This window comes from Chiloscyllium plagiosum, unplaced genomic scaffold (assembly GCF_037043375.1).
Source record: "Chiloscyllium plagiosum isolate Xiang-an unplaced genomic scaffold, Cpla_swu_hap1 HiC_scaffold_6, whole genome shotgun sequence".
Taxonomy (NCBI): domain Eukaryota; kingdom Metazoa; phylum Chordata; class Chondrichthyes; order Orectolobiformes; family Hemiscylliidae; genus Chiloscyllium; species Chiloscyllium plagiosum.
Genome location: NW_028270144.1, coordinates 115,686,840 through 115,704,181, shown reverse-complemented (window position 1 = coordinate 115,704,181; position 17,342 = coordinate 115,686,840).

Genomic DNA, 17,342 nt, shown 5'->3' with positions numbered 1-17,342 from the left:
AGTTGTTTGCAGTAATCGAATTTGAATAGACCCGTGCTGACGAAAATCTATTCCATATTATATTTCTTCTTCCCCTCTGTAACTTGAATGCATTCTGCAATATCTGCAAGGAGTGAAAACAAAACTGCCTGGACGCTATTTGCACTGTAGACATTCAAAAAGAATTTATTGCAAAAGAAGGGGGGTCTCTTAATGAGTGATCAAATAGAGGAAACATTGCCAAAATGTTTCAGACTTTAGACAGCCTGTAGTAAGGTCACAAACTGGGAAGTACCAGTTGTAAGACGTAGACTCTCTCCTCAAGAAAGCCAGATAAAATGCCTTAAATTTAGCTGGGAATGCGTTCCGTCCCCTTCCCCCTTAAACCCCAGAGGCTGAGTGGCATTTTGTAAATCACTGTATGTATTTTCATTGAAGGAATCCATTCATGGAAGTCATTATAACATGAAAAATACTAAGTTAAAAATCACACAACACCAGGTTATAGTCCAACAGGTTTAATTGGAAGCACACTAGCTTTCGGAGCGACGCTCCTTCATCACCTGGTGTTGTGTGATTTTTAACTTTGTACACCCCAGTCCAACACCGGCATCTCTGAATCATGAAAAATATTAAGAATTCTCTTGTTCTGCATGTATCGGTGTTGTCCAAGCCCAATAAACCTGCATACATCATGGAAAATTGACTTTTCTGTTATGGTGGCCGATAAAACAAATCAAGAGAGTGGAGAGGGGTTAAGTGGGTGACTGAGATGAGTATCAGATTCCAGTGGTGCAAAGGGACCTGTTTCTTTTCCTCTTTCACTATTAGCTTTGGTTGTTATTGTTGTACTCCAACATAACTATCTAAGTCTGCATCTCTTAAATATGTTTGCAGACGTCGCTGGCTGCATCTGTTGGCCAGCTCAGATTTTAATAGGGCCAGTCAAACCGCACATTTAGCAGCAAAGTGAAATCTGGGATCCGAGAGCAGCCAAACCAAATTTGCAAATCATTGAAAGCACCACCTCAAGGGGGATGAGTTCACACTGTTTCATGTTTTCTGTTGTTTGTGTTGGAATCGCGGTTGAAGGAAACAAAATTCCCAGGTCAAGCTTTTAGACATGTTTTTGACCCACTCGGCTACCCTGTCCAATTGTTCTGCATTTGATTACGTGAGCCCATTGATTACTGATGCTCACTGCATTTGATTGGTTCAGGCTGGATGTGGATTGTGAGAAAAGGAACCAATCTGTTGAAAGGGCTGGAAATCTGAGCTAGATACATTGAGTAGATACTTTAAAGCATTGGATCTAAGATATAGGAGCAGTATTGGGCCATTCGGCCTATCAAAAACAGCATGAATAGTTGTTCCAGATGGAGAAACCAATACGATCTCTGCTCAACAAATAGCAATAAAGATGATAGAAGGAAGTTTAAACCTGCTGATTCTTGCTTTTTTCCTTTCCTCAGTGGGACATCTGCTAATGCTGTAGGATCAATGGATTTCAAGGTTCGAGAGCTATTTGCTTTCTACAAGGATGGACAGTTCAGACAAAGCAGTGAACCATGAGGATAGAATCCCTACAGTGTAGAATTCAGCCCATACCAACCCTCTGAAGAGAATCCCACCCAGACTCACCTCTTACCCTATTCCAGTCACCCTGCAATTCCCATGGCCAATCCACCTAACCTACACATCTTTAAACTGTGGGAGGAAACCCATGCAGACACGGGGACAACTTGCAATCTCCACACAGACAGTAACCCAAGGCTGGAATCAAACCCAGGTCCCTGGAGCTGTCAGGCAGCAGAGCTAACCACTGAACCACCATGCCACCCAAGCAGGTTCACTCATACATTGTCTCTGAGAAGAAAGGAAGCAAATATTCATGCAACACACAAAAAGGAACATCTATGCTTGATATGGCAGCAGGTGTTTTTGAAAAATAATTTGGTTCAAAGAAAAGTCTCATGATCGGATGATATGCATTCCACCAGAGACACCAATAAAAAACGGGAATAATCCAATAAACAATAGGTAGCAGCATCATGCATTGACATGTAAACTTGGCATAATCACTAATTAGTTAACTTGTAATCGATCAATTGAAAATAATTCTGATTCACAAATTAATAGGTGAAGGGACGGCTGGAAAATGGGAAGCCTTCAGAAATTAGATAATGAGTGTCCAGAGACAGCATATTACTGTTAGGGTGAAAGGAAAGGCTGGTAGGTATAGGGAATGCTGGATGACTAAAGAAATGGAGGGTTTGGTGAAGAAAAAGGAGAAAGCATATGAAAGGTATACACAAGATAGATCGAGTGAATCCTTAGAAGAGTATAAAGGAAGTAGAAGTATACTTAAGAGGGAAATCAGGAGGGCAAAAAGGGGACATGAATTAGCTTTGGCAAATAGAGTTAAGGAGAATCCAAAGGGTTTTTATAAATATATTAAGGACAAAAGGGTAACGAGGGAGAGAATAGGGCCCCTCATAGGTCAGCAAGGCAGCCTTTGTGTGGAGCTACAGAAAATGGAGGAGATGGTTTGCTTCCAGTTCCTCGGGCTAGTGTGGCCAGAAACAGGGTGATAATGGACTTGAACGTGTGGTTGGGGAACTGGTGCAGGAAGCAAGGATTTAAGTTCTTGGATCACTGGGGTATTTTTTGTGGTAAACATAAATTCTACAAGAGAGACGGCTTGCACCTTAATAGGTTAGGGATCAGCATTCTGGCAGGCAGGTTTTCTACTGCAACACCGCTACATTTAAACTAAGTAGCGGGGGGGGGGGACAAGCTGGATGTTTAAAATGGAAATTGAAGGGAAAGTTAGAACAAGAGAAGTCAAGAAAGACAACTGTATTAATGAGGCAGAAAACTCGGAAAGGCATCATGCTGTAAGGTTGAGTGAAATATGGGTTGATGGGAAGGGTGAGAGCAGTAACAAATTAAAAATACTATACATGAGTGCACGAAGCATTAGACATAAGATGGATGAGCTTGAGGCTCTTTTGGAAATTGGCAGATACGATATTGTGGGGATAACTGAGACGTGGCTTCAAGTGGACAGGGCCCGGGAAATGAATATTCAAGGATAAACGTGCTATCGTAAGGACAGACTGACGGGCAGAGGGGGAGGGGTGGCCTAGTTGGTAAGGGACGATATTCAGTCCCTTGCGCGGGGGGACCTAGAGTCAGGAGATGTAGACTCAGTGTGGATAGAGCTTCGAAATACTAAGGGTAAAAAGACCCTCTTGGGAGTCATCTGCAGGCCCCCAAACAATAGTCTGGATGTCGGATGTAAGTTAAATCAGGAGCTGAAATTGGCCTGTCGCAAAGATGTCACTACAGTTGTTATGGGGGATTTTAACATGCAGGTAGACTGGGAGAATCAGGATGGTATTGGGCCTCAAGAAAGAGACTTTGTGGAGTGCCTCAGAGATGGATTCTTAGAGCAGCTGGTGCTGGAGCCGACCAGGGAGAAGGCAATTCTGGATCTGGTATTGTGTAACGAACCAGAATTGATCAGAGACCTCGAAGTGAAGGAGCCATTGGGAAGTAGTGACCATAATACAATAAGCTTCAATCTGCAATTTGAGAGGGAGAGGGTACAGTCGGAAGTGACAGTACTTCTGTTGAATAAAGGGAATTATGGAGCTATGAGGGAGGAGCTGGCCAAAGTTCAATGGTGCAGTACCTTAGCAGGGATGACCGTGGAGGAACAATGACGGATATCTCTGTGTATAATGCAGAAGTTGCAGGATCAGTTCATTCCTAAAAGGAAAAAAGATCCCAGGAGGAGGCAGGGGCAGCCGTGGCTGACGAGGGAAGTAAAGAAACATATAAAGTTAAAAGAGAAAAAGTATAACACAGCTAAGATAAGTGGGAAAACTGAGGACTGGGAAGCTTTTAAAGAGCAACAGAGGATTACTAAGAAGGAAATACGCAGAGGAAAAATGAGATACGAAGGTAAACTGGCCAAGAATATTAAGGAGGATAGTAAAAGCTTTTTTAGGTATGTGCAAGGCAAAAAAATAGTTAGGACAAAAATTGGGCCCTTGAAGACAGAAACAGGGGAATATATTACTAGGAACAAAGAAATGGCAGAGGAATTAAATGGGTACTTCAGATCTGTATTCACTTGGGAAGACACAAGCAATCTCCCTGAAGTAACAGTGGCTGAAGGACCTGAACTTAAGGGAATTTATATTTGCTAGGATTTGGTGTTGGAGAGACTGTTAGGTCTGAAGGTTGATAAGTCTCCGGGGCCTGATGGTCTGCATCCCAGGGTACTGAAGGAGGTGGCTCGGGAAATCGTGGATGCGTTAGTGATTATTTTCCAGAGTTCAATAGGTTCGGGGTCGGTTCCTGAGGATTGGAGGGTGGCTAATGTTATACCACTTTTTAAGAAAGGTGGGCGAGAGAAAGCAGGAAATTATAGACCAGTTAGTCTGACCTCAGTGGTGGGAAAGATGCTGGAGTCTATTATAAAGAATGAAATTACGGCACATCTGGATAGTAGTAACAGGATAGGACAGAGTCATCATGGATTTATGAAGGGGAAATCATGCTTGACTAAACTTCTTGAATTTTTTGAGGATGTAACTCTGAAGATGGACGAGGGAGATCCAGTAGATGTAGTGTACCTGGACTTTCAGAAAGCTTTTGATAAAGTCCCACACAGGAGGTTAGTGAGTAAAATTAGGGTGCATGGTATTGGGGGCAAAGTACTAGATTGGATTGAAAATTGGTTGGCTAATAGGAAACAAAGGGTAGTGATAAACGACTCCATTTCGGAATGGCAGGCAGTGACCAGTGGGGTACCGCAGGGATCCGTGCTGGGACCACAGCTTTTTACAATATATGTTAATGATATAGAAGATGGTATCAGCAATAACATTAGAAAATTTGCTGATGATACAAAGCTGGGTGGCAGGGTGAAAAGTGATGAGGATGTTAGGAGATTACAGGGTGACCTGGACAAGTTAGGTGAGTGGGCAGATGCATGGCAGATGCAGTTTAATGTGGATAAATGTATGGTTATCCACTTTGGTAGCAAGAACAGGAAGGCAGACTACTACCTCAATGGAATCAATTTAGGTAAAGGGGCAGTACAGAGAGATCTGGGTGTTCTTGTACACCAGTCAATGAAGGCAAGCATGCAGGTACAGCAGGTAGTGAAGAAGGCTAATAGCATGCTGGCCTTCATAAAAAGATGAATTGAGTATAGAAGCAAAGAATTGCTTCTGCAGCTGTACAGGGCCCTGGTGAGACCACACCTGGAATACTGTGTGCAGTTCTGGTCTCCAAATTTGAGAAAAGACATTCTGGCTATTGAGGGAGTGCAGCGTAGGTTCACGAGGTCAATTCCTGGAATGGCAGGATTACCTTACACTGAAAGACTGAAGCGACTGGGCTTGTATACGCTTGAGTTTCGAAGATTGAGAGGGGATCTGATTGAGACGTATAAGATTATGAAAGGATTAGACACTCTGGCAGTAGGAAACATATTTCCACTGATGGGTGAGTGCCGAACCAGAGGACACAGCTTAAAAATACGGGGTAGTCCATTTAGGACAGAGCTCAGGAGAAACTTCTTCACCCAGAGAGTGGTGGCTGTGTGGAATGCTCTGCCCCAGAGGGCAGTAGAGGCCTACTCTCTGGATTCATTTAAGAAGGAGTTGGATAGAGCTCTCAAAGATAGTGGAATCAAGGATTATGGAGATAAAGCAGGAACAGGATACTGATTAGGAATGATCAGCCATGATTATATTGAATGGCGGTGCAGGCTCGAAGGGCAGAATGGCCTACTCCTGCACCTATTGTCTATTGTCTATTGTCTACTAAACGAGTATTTTGCATCAGTGTTTATTGTGGAGGAGAACATGAAAGACATAGAATGTAGGGAAATGGATTGAGACATCTGGAAAAATGTCCATATTGCAGTGGAGGAAGTTCTGGATGTCTTGAAATGCATAAAGTGGAAAAATCCCCAGGACTGGATCAGGTGTACCCTAGAACTCTGAGGGAAGCCTAGAGAAGTGATTGCTGGGCCTCTTACTGAAATATTTGTATCATTGATAGTCACAGGTGAGGTGCCAGAAGACTGGAGGATGGCGAACATGGTGCCACTGTTTAAGAAGGTGGTAAGGACAAGCCAGGGAACTATAGACTGGTGAGCCTGACATTGGTGGTGGGCAAGTTGTTAGAGGGAATCCTGAGCAAAGGGTATACATGTATTTGGAAAGGCAAGGACTGACTCGGGATAGTCAACATGGCTTTGTGCATGGGAAATCATGTCTCACAAACTTGATTGAGTTTTTTGAAGAAGTAACAAAGAGGATTGATGAGGGCAAAGCAGTAGACGTGATCTTAATGGACTTCAGTAAGGCGTTCGACAAGGTTCCCCATGGGAGACTGGTAAGTAAGGTTAGATCTCATGGAATATAGGGAGAACTAGCCATTTGGATATAGAACTGGCTCAAAAGGTAGAAGACAGAGGATAGTGGTGGATGGTTTTTTTGCAGACTGGAGGCCTGTGACCAGTGGAGTGCCACAAGGGTTGGTACTGGGTCTACTACCTTTCATCATTTATATAAATGATTTGGATGTGAGCATAAGAAGTATAGTTAGTAAGTTTGGAGATGACACCAAAATTGGAGGTGCACCGTTCTCTCTTCTGTAGGAAGTGAACCATTTCTCTCCTCTTTAACTCAACTCTAAACCTGAGTGAAGGAAATACTCAAGACTCATATCAGGATCTCTTGATATTTTTGGAAATCGGACTCAGGAGCTGGAATAGGCTCTTTATGTTTGTAAGTTACTGATAGTACAGAATCAGTTCACTTACAACTTATTTATAACTCATAACTTACAGTTTTAGCTCAGTCCCCTCCAATAACATACAGACATCAGTACCCTATTCCCTTCAAGTTAAACAAATCCATACAAAAATTATTCCTGTTAACTTGCTGAACTGCACTCACCCTATTGCCCACTTAGATGTGTACATTCCCTTTCTGCATGACCAATCCTACCTTGTAGATTGCTACCCCTATCCCTAACCATATTTCCCAAACTCATGGCCATGACAATGATTGCTGCAAACTCCTCTCACTTGTGGTTAATCTTTCTTACATCTTGCAACAATCTCACATCCTGGGTTCATGCTTAGTCTATTAACATAGGAAGGTATTTCAATGAGGCCGACTGTTTCAACAACCTCATCATAGTGTTGACACGAGTCTAACTCTAATGAACAGTTTTGGCGATTAGCATTTCCTAAAGATGTGGATACATATCCAGATATTTTGAATCATAGAGTTCGTTATCCTGTAAGCGCTGTTTTGCAGTTTGACAGCTTGGCCACAGGAACGCAATAGTCAAGGCAAGTCTTTTCAATCTTGGTTGAATGGTCTCTGCCGTTTCTTGCTCTGTACATTCAAGAAGTCACTTTGTTGTGTTTACCTTTGATTACAAATTTCTTTTTTTAGGTCCAGTTCCAAAGTCCCATGGCAAGAAGCTATACTTCGTCAACGTTTGAATATTGTCCATTATACACAGCCAATTTCCTTTCAGGACCATCACTTGAATTTTAATTGCATGCTTCATCAACTTGAATGTATTCTTGCTGAAGTCTAAACTGAATGACCTCAGCATTTCCCTACATTAAAGTCCATTTATCACAGTTTTTCTGATGAACTGAATCTATTAAATATCTTCTTGTAATTTTATGCAATCCTGGGCTGCAACAGAAGAGACACTACAATGAGCAATGGGATTTAAAGAGGGCTGGAGGTGAAGACTAAATTAAGTCTACCAAACATGAGGGCAGACAAAATCACTCATTATTCAATTAATACTGCTACAGATTAATACCCGTGTTTATTTTCTTATTCTAATTGCACATCACTATGTTGCTCACCCTCCCAAAATCTTATAAGAGCTCATTCATCCTCTTCTACCCAAAATGAGAACTTATAGCAATGATGGAAGGCTCTAACAAATATTTTTCTTTCCTCCAACTAGAATGGAGAAAATGAAGGTGGTGAGGTGACATTTAATCAGGCTTTCTGAATTATTAATGGTTTTTGAGCAGATAATTCCTCATGAATTGCTTCCACTGGTTTGTGGGTGGGTAACCAGGGGCGATGAACCCCATATATTCACAAGAGGAACCAAAGAGGAAAATAAGTGAGGATTATTTCCACCTAGTTTGTTAAGAGAGGTGCAATATTTTACCAAAATTGGTTGGTGAGACCATAGCATTTAAAAGATTAGATACATTTTCAAAAAAAGGGTGAAAAAGCAAGGAAATAAGGTGAGACAGAACCTTTTCAAGGAACTGTCACAATTGGATCAAAAGGACTTATTATCTATTCTGTTTGTGCAACAGAAAATTATTTAATTCAAGGAAAAAACATCTGTTAAGAAATGACAACGATTGGTGTATTGGACTTTTCAACCTTAGGAATGAATTTTTCTGTAAATGTATGGCACATGCAGGGTCATGGGGACTGATTAACAATGCAATATGCATATGGTGGCACCATTGTTTGAAGTGGCACATGCAGACTGGGTAGAATAACAATCTAGTCAGAGAACATTACATGGTTGTATCTCAAACAGCAGTGCAATGGCAATTAAGGCTCAGCTTGAAGAGCAACTTACACCAGTGTCATAGCAGTTCGATGTTGTTACAGCCATGACTCACTCCAGCACTTCTGCTATCAGGAGATCAATGAGGAGGCTACGTCTTGCCCATGCTATGCTGAAGTCAAGAGTGTGGTGTTGGAAAAGCACAGCAGGTCAGGCAAGAAGCAGGAGAACCGACGTTTTGGGCATAAGCCCTTCATCAGGAATGAGTGTCCTCAGATGCTGCCTGACCTGCTGTGCTTTTCCAGCACTACACTCTCGACTCTGATCCCCAGCACCTGCAGTCTTCACTTTCTCCATGCTGTGCTGAAGCCAATGCTTTGTCACTCTTGTGAGTTGTGAGGCAGAACACAGCGTGGTGTGGCAAAAAATCTGTCTTCTGAGCCTTTAGCACTATTCCCGTCTTGTCACAAGAGCTTTGGTGAGTTTGTGTCAGACCTTATAGCAGACTTAGAGAATCAGCATCTGTCTTTCTATAGCAACATTGCATTTCTGGATGTTTTTCATTATTTTATAAGACATGGATGTAGCCGGCAAGGTCAGCAGTTGTTGCTCATCTCCAATTGCCCTTGTAATGAAAAATCGATGCAGAATTCAGCCAGTCGGCCCATCACATCTGTTCAGCCATTCGATCTTGATTGGTGTGCTTCTCAACTACATTCTGCTGTCTTCTCCCCATAACCTTTAATCCCCTGACTATCAAGAACCTATCTATCTCTGTCTGAAGTACATTCAATGAATTGGCTTCTACAGTCTTCTGTGACAAATACTCCCACAGATTCACCAGCCTCTGACTAATTCCTCCTCATCTCAGTTCTAAAGATTCACTCCTTCACTCTGAGGTTATACCTTCAGCTCCTAGTGTCTCCTACTGGTAGAAACATATTTTCCATGTTCACTCTATGAGGGCCTCTCAGTATTTTGTAAGTTTCAATCAGACCCTTCTCCTTCCAAACTCCATCGAGTACAAAATAAAAACCGAAAGAACTGTGGATGCTGGAAATCCGAAACAAAAACAGAAGTTGCTGGAAAAGCTCAGCAGGTCTGGCAGAATCTGTGGAGAGAAATCAGAGTTAACATTCTGGATCCAGTGGGTCACCAGACCCTAAACATTAACTGATTTCTCTTCGCAAATGCTGCCAGGCCTGCTGAGTTTTTCCAGCAACTTCTGGCTTTGTGTCCAACGAGCACAGACCCAGAGTTCTCAATCGTTCCTCATATGACAAGCCCTTCATCCCCATGATCATTCTTGTAAACCTCCTGTGGACCCCCTTCAATGCCAGCATACTCTTCCCTATGTACAGGACTCAAAACTGTTCACAATATCCCAAATGCAGTCTGACCAGAGCCTTATAGGAAATTAAGAACATAAGAACTAGGAGCAGGAGTAGGTCGTCTGTCCCTTTGAGTCTGCTCCGCCATTCAATAAGATCATGGCTAATCTTTCCGTGGACTCAGCTCCATTTACCTGCATTTTCACCATATCCATTAATTCCTTTATTTTTCAAAAAAGTATCTACTTCAGTTTTAAAAGTGATTACTGGAGTAGCATCACCTACTTCCCTGAACAAGGAATTTCATATCTGAACAATCCTCAGGTTGAAGAAGTTCCTTCTCAGTTCAGTTCTAAACCTGCTCCCTCTCAGCTTGAGACCATGCCCTCTTGTCCTAGCTTCACCTGCCAGTGGAAACATCTTATCTATTTCTATTTTATCGATTCCCTTCATACTTATATATGTTTCTGTCAGAACCCCCACATTCTTCTGAATACAAATGAATATAATCCCAATCTACTCAGCCTCTTCTCATAAGCCAACCCCCTCAACTCCGGAAACACCTCCTCTGCACCCCCTCCAGTGCCAGTACATCCTTTCTTAAGTAAGGAGACCAAATCTGCACACAGTACTCCAGGTGTGGTCTCACCAATACCTTGTACAGCTGTAATATTACCTCTCTGCTTTTAAACTCAACCCCTTATACAGCCTCAGAAGTACATCCCTGTTCTTGCATTCAAGCCCTTTTGAAATGAATGCTAGCATTGCAATTGCTTTCCTCACTGCTAACGGAATCTGCATGTTAATCTTAAAAGTTCTAGTTCAGGAATCCCTTAAGTCCCTTTGTGCTTCAGATTTCTGATGCTTTGCCCCATTTAGAAAATAGTCAACATCTCTATTCTTCCTGCCAAAGTACATAACCTCACACTTCCCTACATTGTATTGCATCTGCCACTTATTTGTCTACTCTCCTAGCCTGTCTAAATCCTTCTTCAGTCTCTCTGGTCCCTCAACATTACTTGTTCCTCCACCTATCTCCTAGATGTTTCAGAGGACAATTATTTTGATGCCTCATTGGCATTGTTCGCTGTAAATAATGATAACTCTTCCCAGAGTCATCACAAAAGTTAAAAATGTTATATCAAGTTGTGCAAAGTTTACAAAATATATGTCTGATAGACTCGAGTTCACAGAATACATTGACCAGTAGCTGAACTTAACAAGAACTATTATTTATTAAAAATAAATAGATCCCAACCACAGGTAAACAGCTATGAATTGTCAACATATAGTTCTACTAGTTAAAACTCTAATGCTGTTCTTAAAATCTCCAATACACGCACACAGACTCAGATAAAAAAAAATGGGAGGGAAGGAAAGCATGGGGAAAACAATATTAATAGCACCAGTCCACAGGATTCAAGGGGATGTTCATTTGTTTCGCAAATCATCCAGTTCCCTGATCTTTTCCTGCTGGTTCTTTCATTTCTTCACAGGAGACACAGATCAAATTATAAAGTCTCTGATTTATTGGTTAAAAGCAGCAGCCTACAGCAACTGATGGGAGAAAACTTTGTTTAGCTTCAGGTATTTTCAGTAAAGAGAGATCAGGACAATAACCCTTCCAGAAGTCCAAAACCTTCTCACTGTACTGATCAAGCCCACAAGCTGTTTAGCTGCCTTGAATCACTCAGAGAATCCTGACTGGTCACAATACCACAAACCAATCAGCAAGCTGTTGTCAACTGATTCTCACTTTGTATACACACCTTGGTGCCATGCTGCCAACTGGTAAACCCTCTCCTAATATTTGCAAAGCAATTCCTTCCTCAGTCCTTTGTTGCAGGTTAGCATAAAGATCCTGTCTTTTGATCTCACCTGTTGCCTAAGATATGGTGGCCCTCAGGTTAAGCTCATCGCCCTATTGAGACTGCAGCCCTATAGACCTCTGGGGCTATATCAACATAACATTATCTTTGTTACAAAGCAGTCCATTTCTCAATTCAGTCGACAATTAAAAATAAAGTGAAATAAAAGATGCTGTATTCACAATATGGAGGTACAACAGAGACTAATAGGGTAGGGGAATGGGTTTGGGTGGGATACTCTTTGAAGGGTTGGTGTGGACTTGTTAGGCTAAATGGACAGTTTCCACACTGTAGGGATTCTATGATTTAACATGTCGGCCAGACAGGATTAGGCTGGCAGATTTCCATCTCAAAACAACATTAGTGAACCAGATAGGTGTGACAATTAATAATAATTCCGGGAACACTATTTGTAAGGGTGACTGTTTCTAAGCTGCACAAGTGGCAGATGTGTTCAAGCCCATGGTCTGGTATGGTATCAGAGGATACCTCTGACCTACTGTGCCAAGGCTCAATGAGAGAAATCCAATGAGAAATTTTAACGTTAATTAAAATTGATTCCAAACGTTATCTCGGACATGAGGTGCGAACATTATGGAAGACATAGTCAAACTTTCAAAATAACTTTGGAAAGTGGGTTTCAAGGAGAATGGAAAATATCAGCTGGACAGAAAAATGAAGACATTTTATGGACAACAAATGAAAAAGGAATTTTAGATTAGATTCCCTTCAGTGTGGAAACAGGCCCTTCGGCCCAACAAGTCCACACCGACCCTCTGAAGAGTAACCCACCCAGTCCCATTTCCCTCTGACTAATGTACCTAACACTATGGGCAATTTAGCATGGCCAATTCACCTGACCTGCACACCTTTGGAGTGTGGGAGGAAACCGGAGCACCCAGAGGAAACCCACGCAGACACAGGGAGAACGTGCATACTCCACACAGACAGTCACCCAAATACAATTAGGAAAAGGCAGGACTATTGGCCAAACATATTTTAAGAGATAATGGACTTGTAAAATATGAAGTGAATGGAAGATTTTCAAGATAAATGGAAAGAAAAAGTATATTCATTTTGAGCAGTTGGAAAACTGAAGGAAATTATTGTCAAAGAGAAGAATATGCAATGGGTAGAGAGATATGGAAGGAACACTATGGCCCAAGGGCCTGTGTTCAGTTGCAGCCCTAAATAATAATGGTGATCACTACTGTGTTTCACTACTTGCTTAACCTTGACCTTGACCTTCAAACTTACTTCTATACCACCTTCAGATTGATGACTCTTCCTCTGACGAAAATCCAAACTGACTGAGTCACCACTACTTCCCCATTCAGAGCTCAGATTAAAATTGCAGTCGATTCTCAATTACATTATGTGAGCTGATCTGCATATTGAAAAATCCCTGTTCCCAAGTAATGGGTCAATATCACAGCAGGAAGGTAGCGGGATCAATGGAGCAATGTAATTGACCCTCTTCGTTTTGAAATCCCCCACAAACGTATTCCTGCCAGGAAGAGTGAGAGTGGAGTTAAAATCAGGGCCACTTTGTCTCTGAGCCACAGGGACAGATTAAGTCCTGCGATAATAAAAAATAATTGAAATTTTAAATACAGGGTTTCGAAAGAGAAAACAAGTTATGCTTTTGAGTAATAATATTCTTTAATGTGCCATGCTTGAAGATAAACACAGCTAATGCAAATTATAGCCGCTTCATTAGGAAAAGAAAATAGAATTTGCATGATCTTTCATCAACAGTATTCAACATGCTGTAATAGTTACACCAAACTAGTTTCTTTGTTTTTATTCTAGTACAAATTATATTAAAACGATTAAAAACTGCTCCCAGGAGGGACAGGAGAAAACTTGCAGGAGGAGAACGGTTGTTTTAAACAAAAATGTTTTCCTTTTATTCCACATCTCAGAAGGCTGAGATGTAGAGTTCCTTCAAAGAATGTTTGTTTAATCATTTGACCAAATTACTTAAAATTAAAAAGAGAACAAAAAACCATAACAAAAATCTAAAGTATAAATAAAAGGTTGTCAGAAATACTAAGCAAAGAGTTCAAGGAAATTATATGTTCAAGGGATAAATGCTTCATTGGAACCAAAGAGAATGACAAGCCTGTCCTTTACATGTTAGCCTCCGGCTAGATTAGTCAGTTGTGCATTCAAGTCATTCCAGAGGTCTGAGTGCATAATCTAGGCTGATAATTTGGGTCAGATTTTCCGAGGAGTGGCAGTCACTTATAAGCGTGAGGTAATGCATTTCAGGAGGTCAAGCAGGAAAAGGAAATACACAATAAATGGGAATATATTCAGAGCAACAGATGAAGTGAGAGATCTTGGTGTGCATGTACATGGGTCACTAAAAGAAGATAAGGTTAAGAAGGCATATGGAATGCTCATCTTCATTGGCAGAGGTATAGACAAAGGAATGTAATAATAAAACTGCAGAGGACACTGGTGAGGCCACACCTGGAGTATTGTGTCCAGTTCTGGTCACCACATTATAGAATGGAGGTAATTGCATAGAAAATTTACTAGAATGTTGCCAAGGCTGGAGAATTGAGGCTACGAGGAGAGATTAGAAACCTTAGGGTTGTTTTCCTTGGAACAGAGTAGGCTAAGATGTGATACGATTGCAGTGTACACAATTGTGAGGGGTAGAAACAGAATAGACAGGAGAAACCAATTTCCCCTGGCAGAGAACTCAAAATCCAGGGGTCATAGATTCAAGCAAATGGCAGATTTAGAGGAGATGGGGAGAAGAGCTTTTTTATGCAGAGACTGGTGGGTGTCTGGAAATTGCTGCCTGAGTTGGTGGTGGAGGGGGAGACTCTAGACTTTGTCAAAAAGTACCTGGATCTGCACTTTAAATGCTGTAAGTTGCAGGGCTGTGGGCCGTGTGCAGGAAGATGGGATTAGAAAGGGCATCTGGGTTTCTTTGGGTCAGCAGGGGCAAGATGGGCCAAATACCCACCTTCTGCGCTGCATCATTTCTATGGTTCCTGGTTAGATTGATACTCTGCTCCTACTTTATGTTAAGAAAGATTTCCAGATTTCTGAAAGGAGATTTGGATCATGGATCTCCTTTCTCTGAAAGGAGAAATGGGGAATGTACATTAATAGAACGTAGAATATTACAGTGGGGTACAGGCCCTTCAGCCCTCGATGTTGCTCTGACCTGTGAAACCAATCTGAAGTCCATCTAACCTACAATATTCCATTTTCATCCATATGTCTATCCAATGACCATTTAAATGCCTTTAAAGTTGGTGAGTCTGCTACTGTTGCAGGCAGGGCGTTCCACGCCCCTACTACTCTCTGAGTTAAGAAACTACCTCTGACATCTGTCCTATATCTATCGCCCCTCAATTTAAAGCTATGGCCCCTCATGCTAGCCATCACAATTTGAGGAAAAAGGCTCTCACTGTCCATCTTATCTAACCCTCCGATTATCTTACATGTCTTAATTAAGTCACCTCTCAACCTTCTTTTCTCTAACAAAAACAGCCTCAAGTCCCTCAGCCTTTCTTGTAAGACTTTCCCACCATACCAGGCAACATCCTAGTAAATCTGCTCTGAACCCTTTCAATAGCTTCCACATCCTTCCGATAATGCGATCACCAGAACTGAACACAATACTCTAAGTGTGGCCGTACCAGAGTTTTATACAGCTGCAGCATGACCTCATAGCTCTGAAACTCAACCCCTTTACCAATAAACACTAACACACCGTATGCCTTCTTAACAACCCTATCAACCTGAGTGGCAACTTTAAGGGATCAATGTACATGCAATCCAACAGTGTGTTCACACTTATCTCGTTCACTAATGTCCTTTTGACCATGCTAAATTGCCAATAGTGCCCAGGGATGTGCAGACTAGGTGGATTAGCCATGGGAAAGGCAGGCTTATATGGATTGAATAGGGAGGTGGGTTTGGGTGGGATGCTGTTCAGAAGGTCACTGTCAACCCGATGGGCTGAAAGGCCTGCTTCCACACTGTAGGGATTCTATGATTAGAATGTACATCCAAGAACATCTGGTGGCCTTCAAGTGAAGTGGAGAAAACAAGATTTCATAACTGTGGGAGACAGGCTGAATGAGCAAGAGAATCCAGTCTGTCTTTACAGATGCTGGTGGGGCTGCTCAGTACTTCCACCACTTTCCATTTTTAACTGCATTTAAAATCATTGTTAATAGCTGACAGGGCCCCTTTAAATGTACATACACATGAACGCTTTTTTGCTTGTTTGTCAATTTGAGGCATGTGTTCAGTGGTTACCATCACAAATGAGTGAGTTTACATTCGGGAACTGAGACAATGAATATTGTTACCATCATAAAGAAATATATATGTTCCAAGCGAAGGAAGTAAGACAAGTGGTATGCAGAGCAATTTAGTGTAAATTGTATTGTGTTCCAGGATATTAGGTACATCTGGAATATTACACAGTCAAGTGTTTTCATCTGGGGATTTAGATTGAGCACACATTTCTTCATTTGGTAAGTAGCCATAATTGGGGCAGACTGATTGTTTGTTTATAACTTATTCTCGAACAAAATCATTTTATGCGAGTGAGGTATTTTAATAAATTAATGTGCATAATTGGATAATACCATGGCACCACGTCTATCCTTTATTTATGGAAGCTCGTTAAGGCAATTGATTTACTGTTTTACAGAAAAAGGAATAGAATTGTGGAATGAGACTCTCGAAATTCTGGTGGTTCTGTGTGTGAGAATCAGGATCTGTTTTAATTCAATCACCATGAAGGTTCAACCTTAACTCGGCAGAAGAATTGCAAATGCATTGCTATCTTAAACAGTCTCTGCACTCAGTATGATTTCCATTTGTGACGGTGTGTTGCTCTAAGCCAAATAATTATTGCAAAATATAATGTATGATGAAGGGCCATTTAACTCAGAAGTGTTGATTCCTGGAAAACACTACTATTGCCACCATGGAACCCAAAGAGAAACAGAAATAGGCTGGAGAAACCCAGCAGACCTGAAAGTATCCACAGAGATGTTTTGAGTCCAATATGACTATCTTCAGAACTGAAAAGAAAGATTGAAAAAGTTGGGAAGGACCAAGTGGAAAACAAGGGAAGGTCAGAGACTGGTGAGAGGGTGGTGGAAATCAAGGTGCCACATCATGATTATGGAGAAGAGAAAAACATATCGAGAGTGCAGCATGTGGACCTGTGAGGGAACCCAATAAAGAGCGATAGAGAGGGGCATACTGAACGAGGCTCAATGCCTGGGAAAGAGCAGAGCAATGGACCTATGAAGGAACACAGCAGAGAGTTAGAGGAATAAACAGAGCAAAGCTCAGGCCTACAGTTACCTGAGAGAGGAGAGGCAGTGGATCTGCAAGAGTACACATTGGAGAGAGAGAGAGGAATGAGGACTCACTAGTGGCTTCCATCTTTTACTGTAAACCAAGTGGGCCTTTCACACCCAGTGAGGGAAAGGGGTTAGTGGCAGCCAACTCCCCCAAGCCCAAGTTGGTAGTGATTTGCATCATAGCACATGGTGATCAGTAGTGCAGTTGGAAC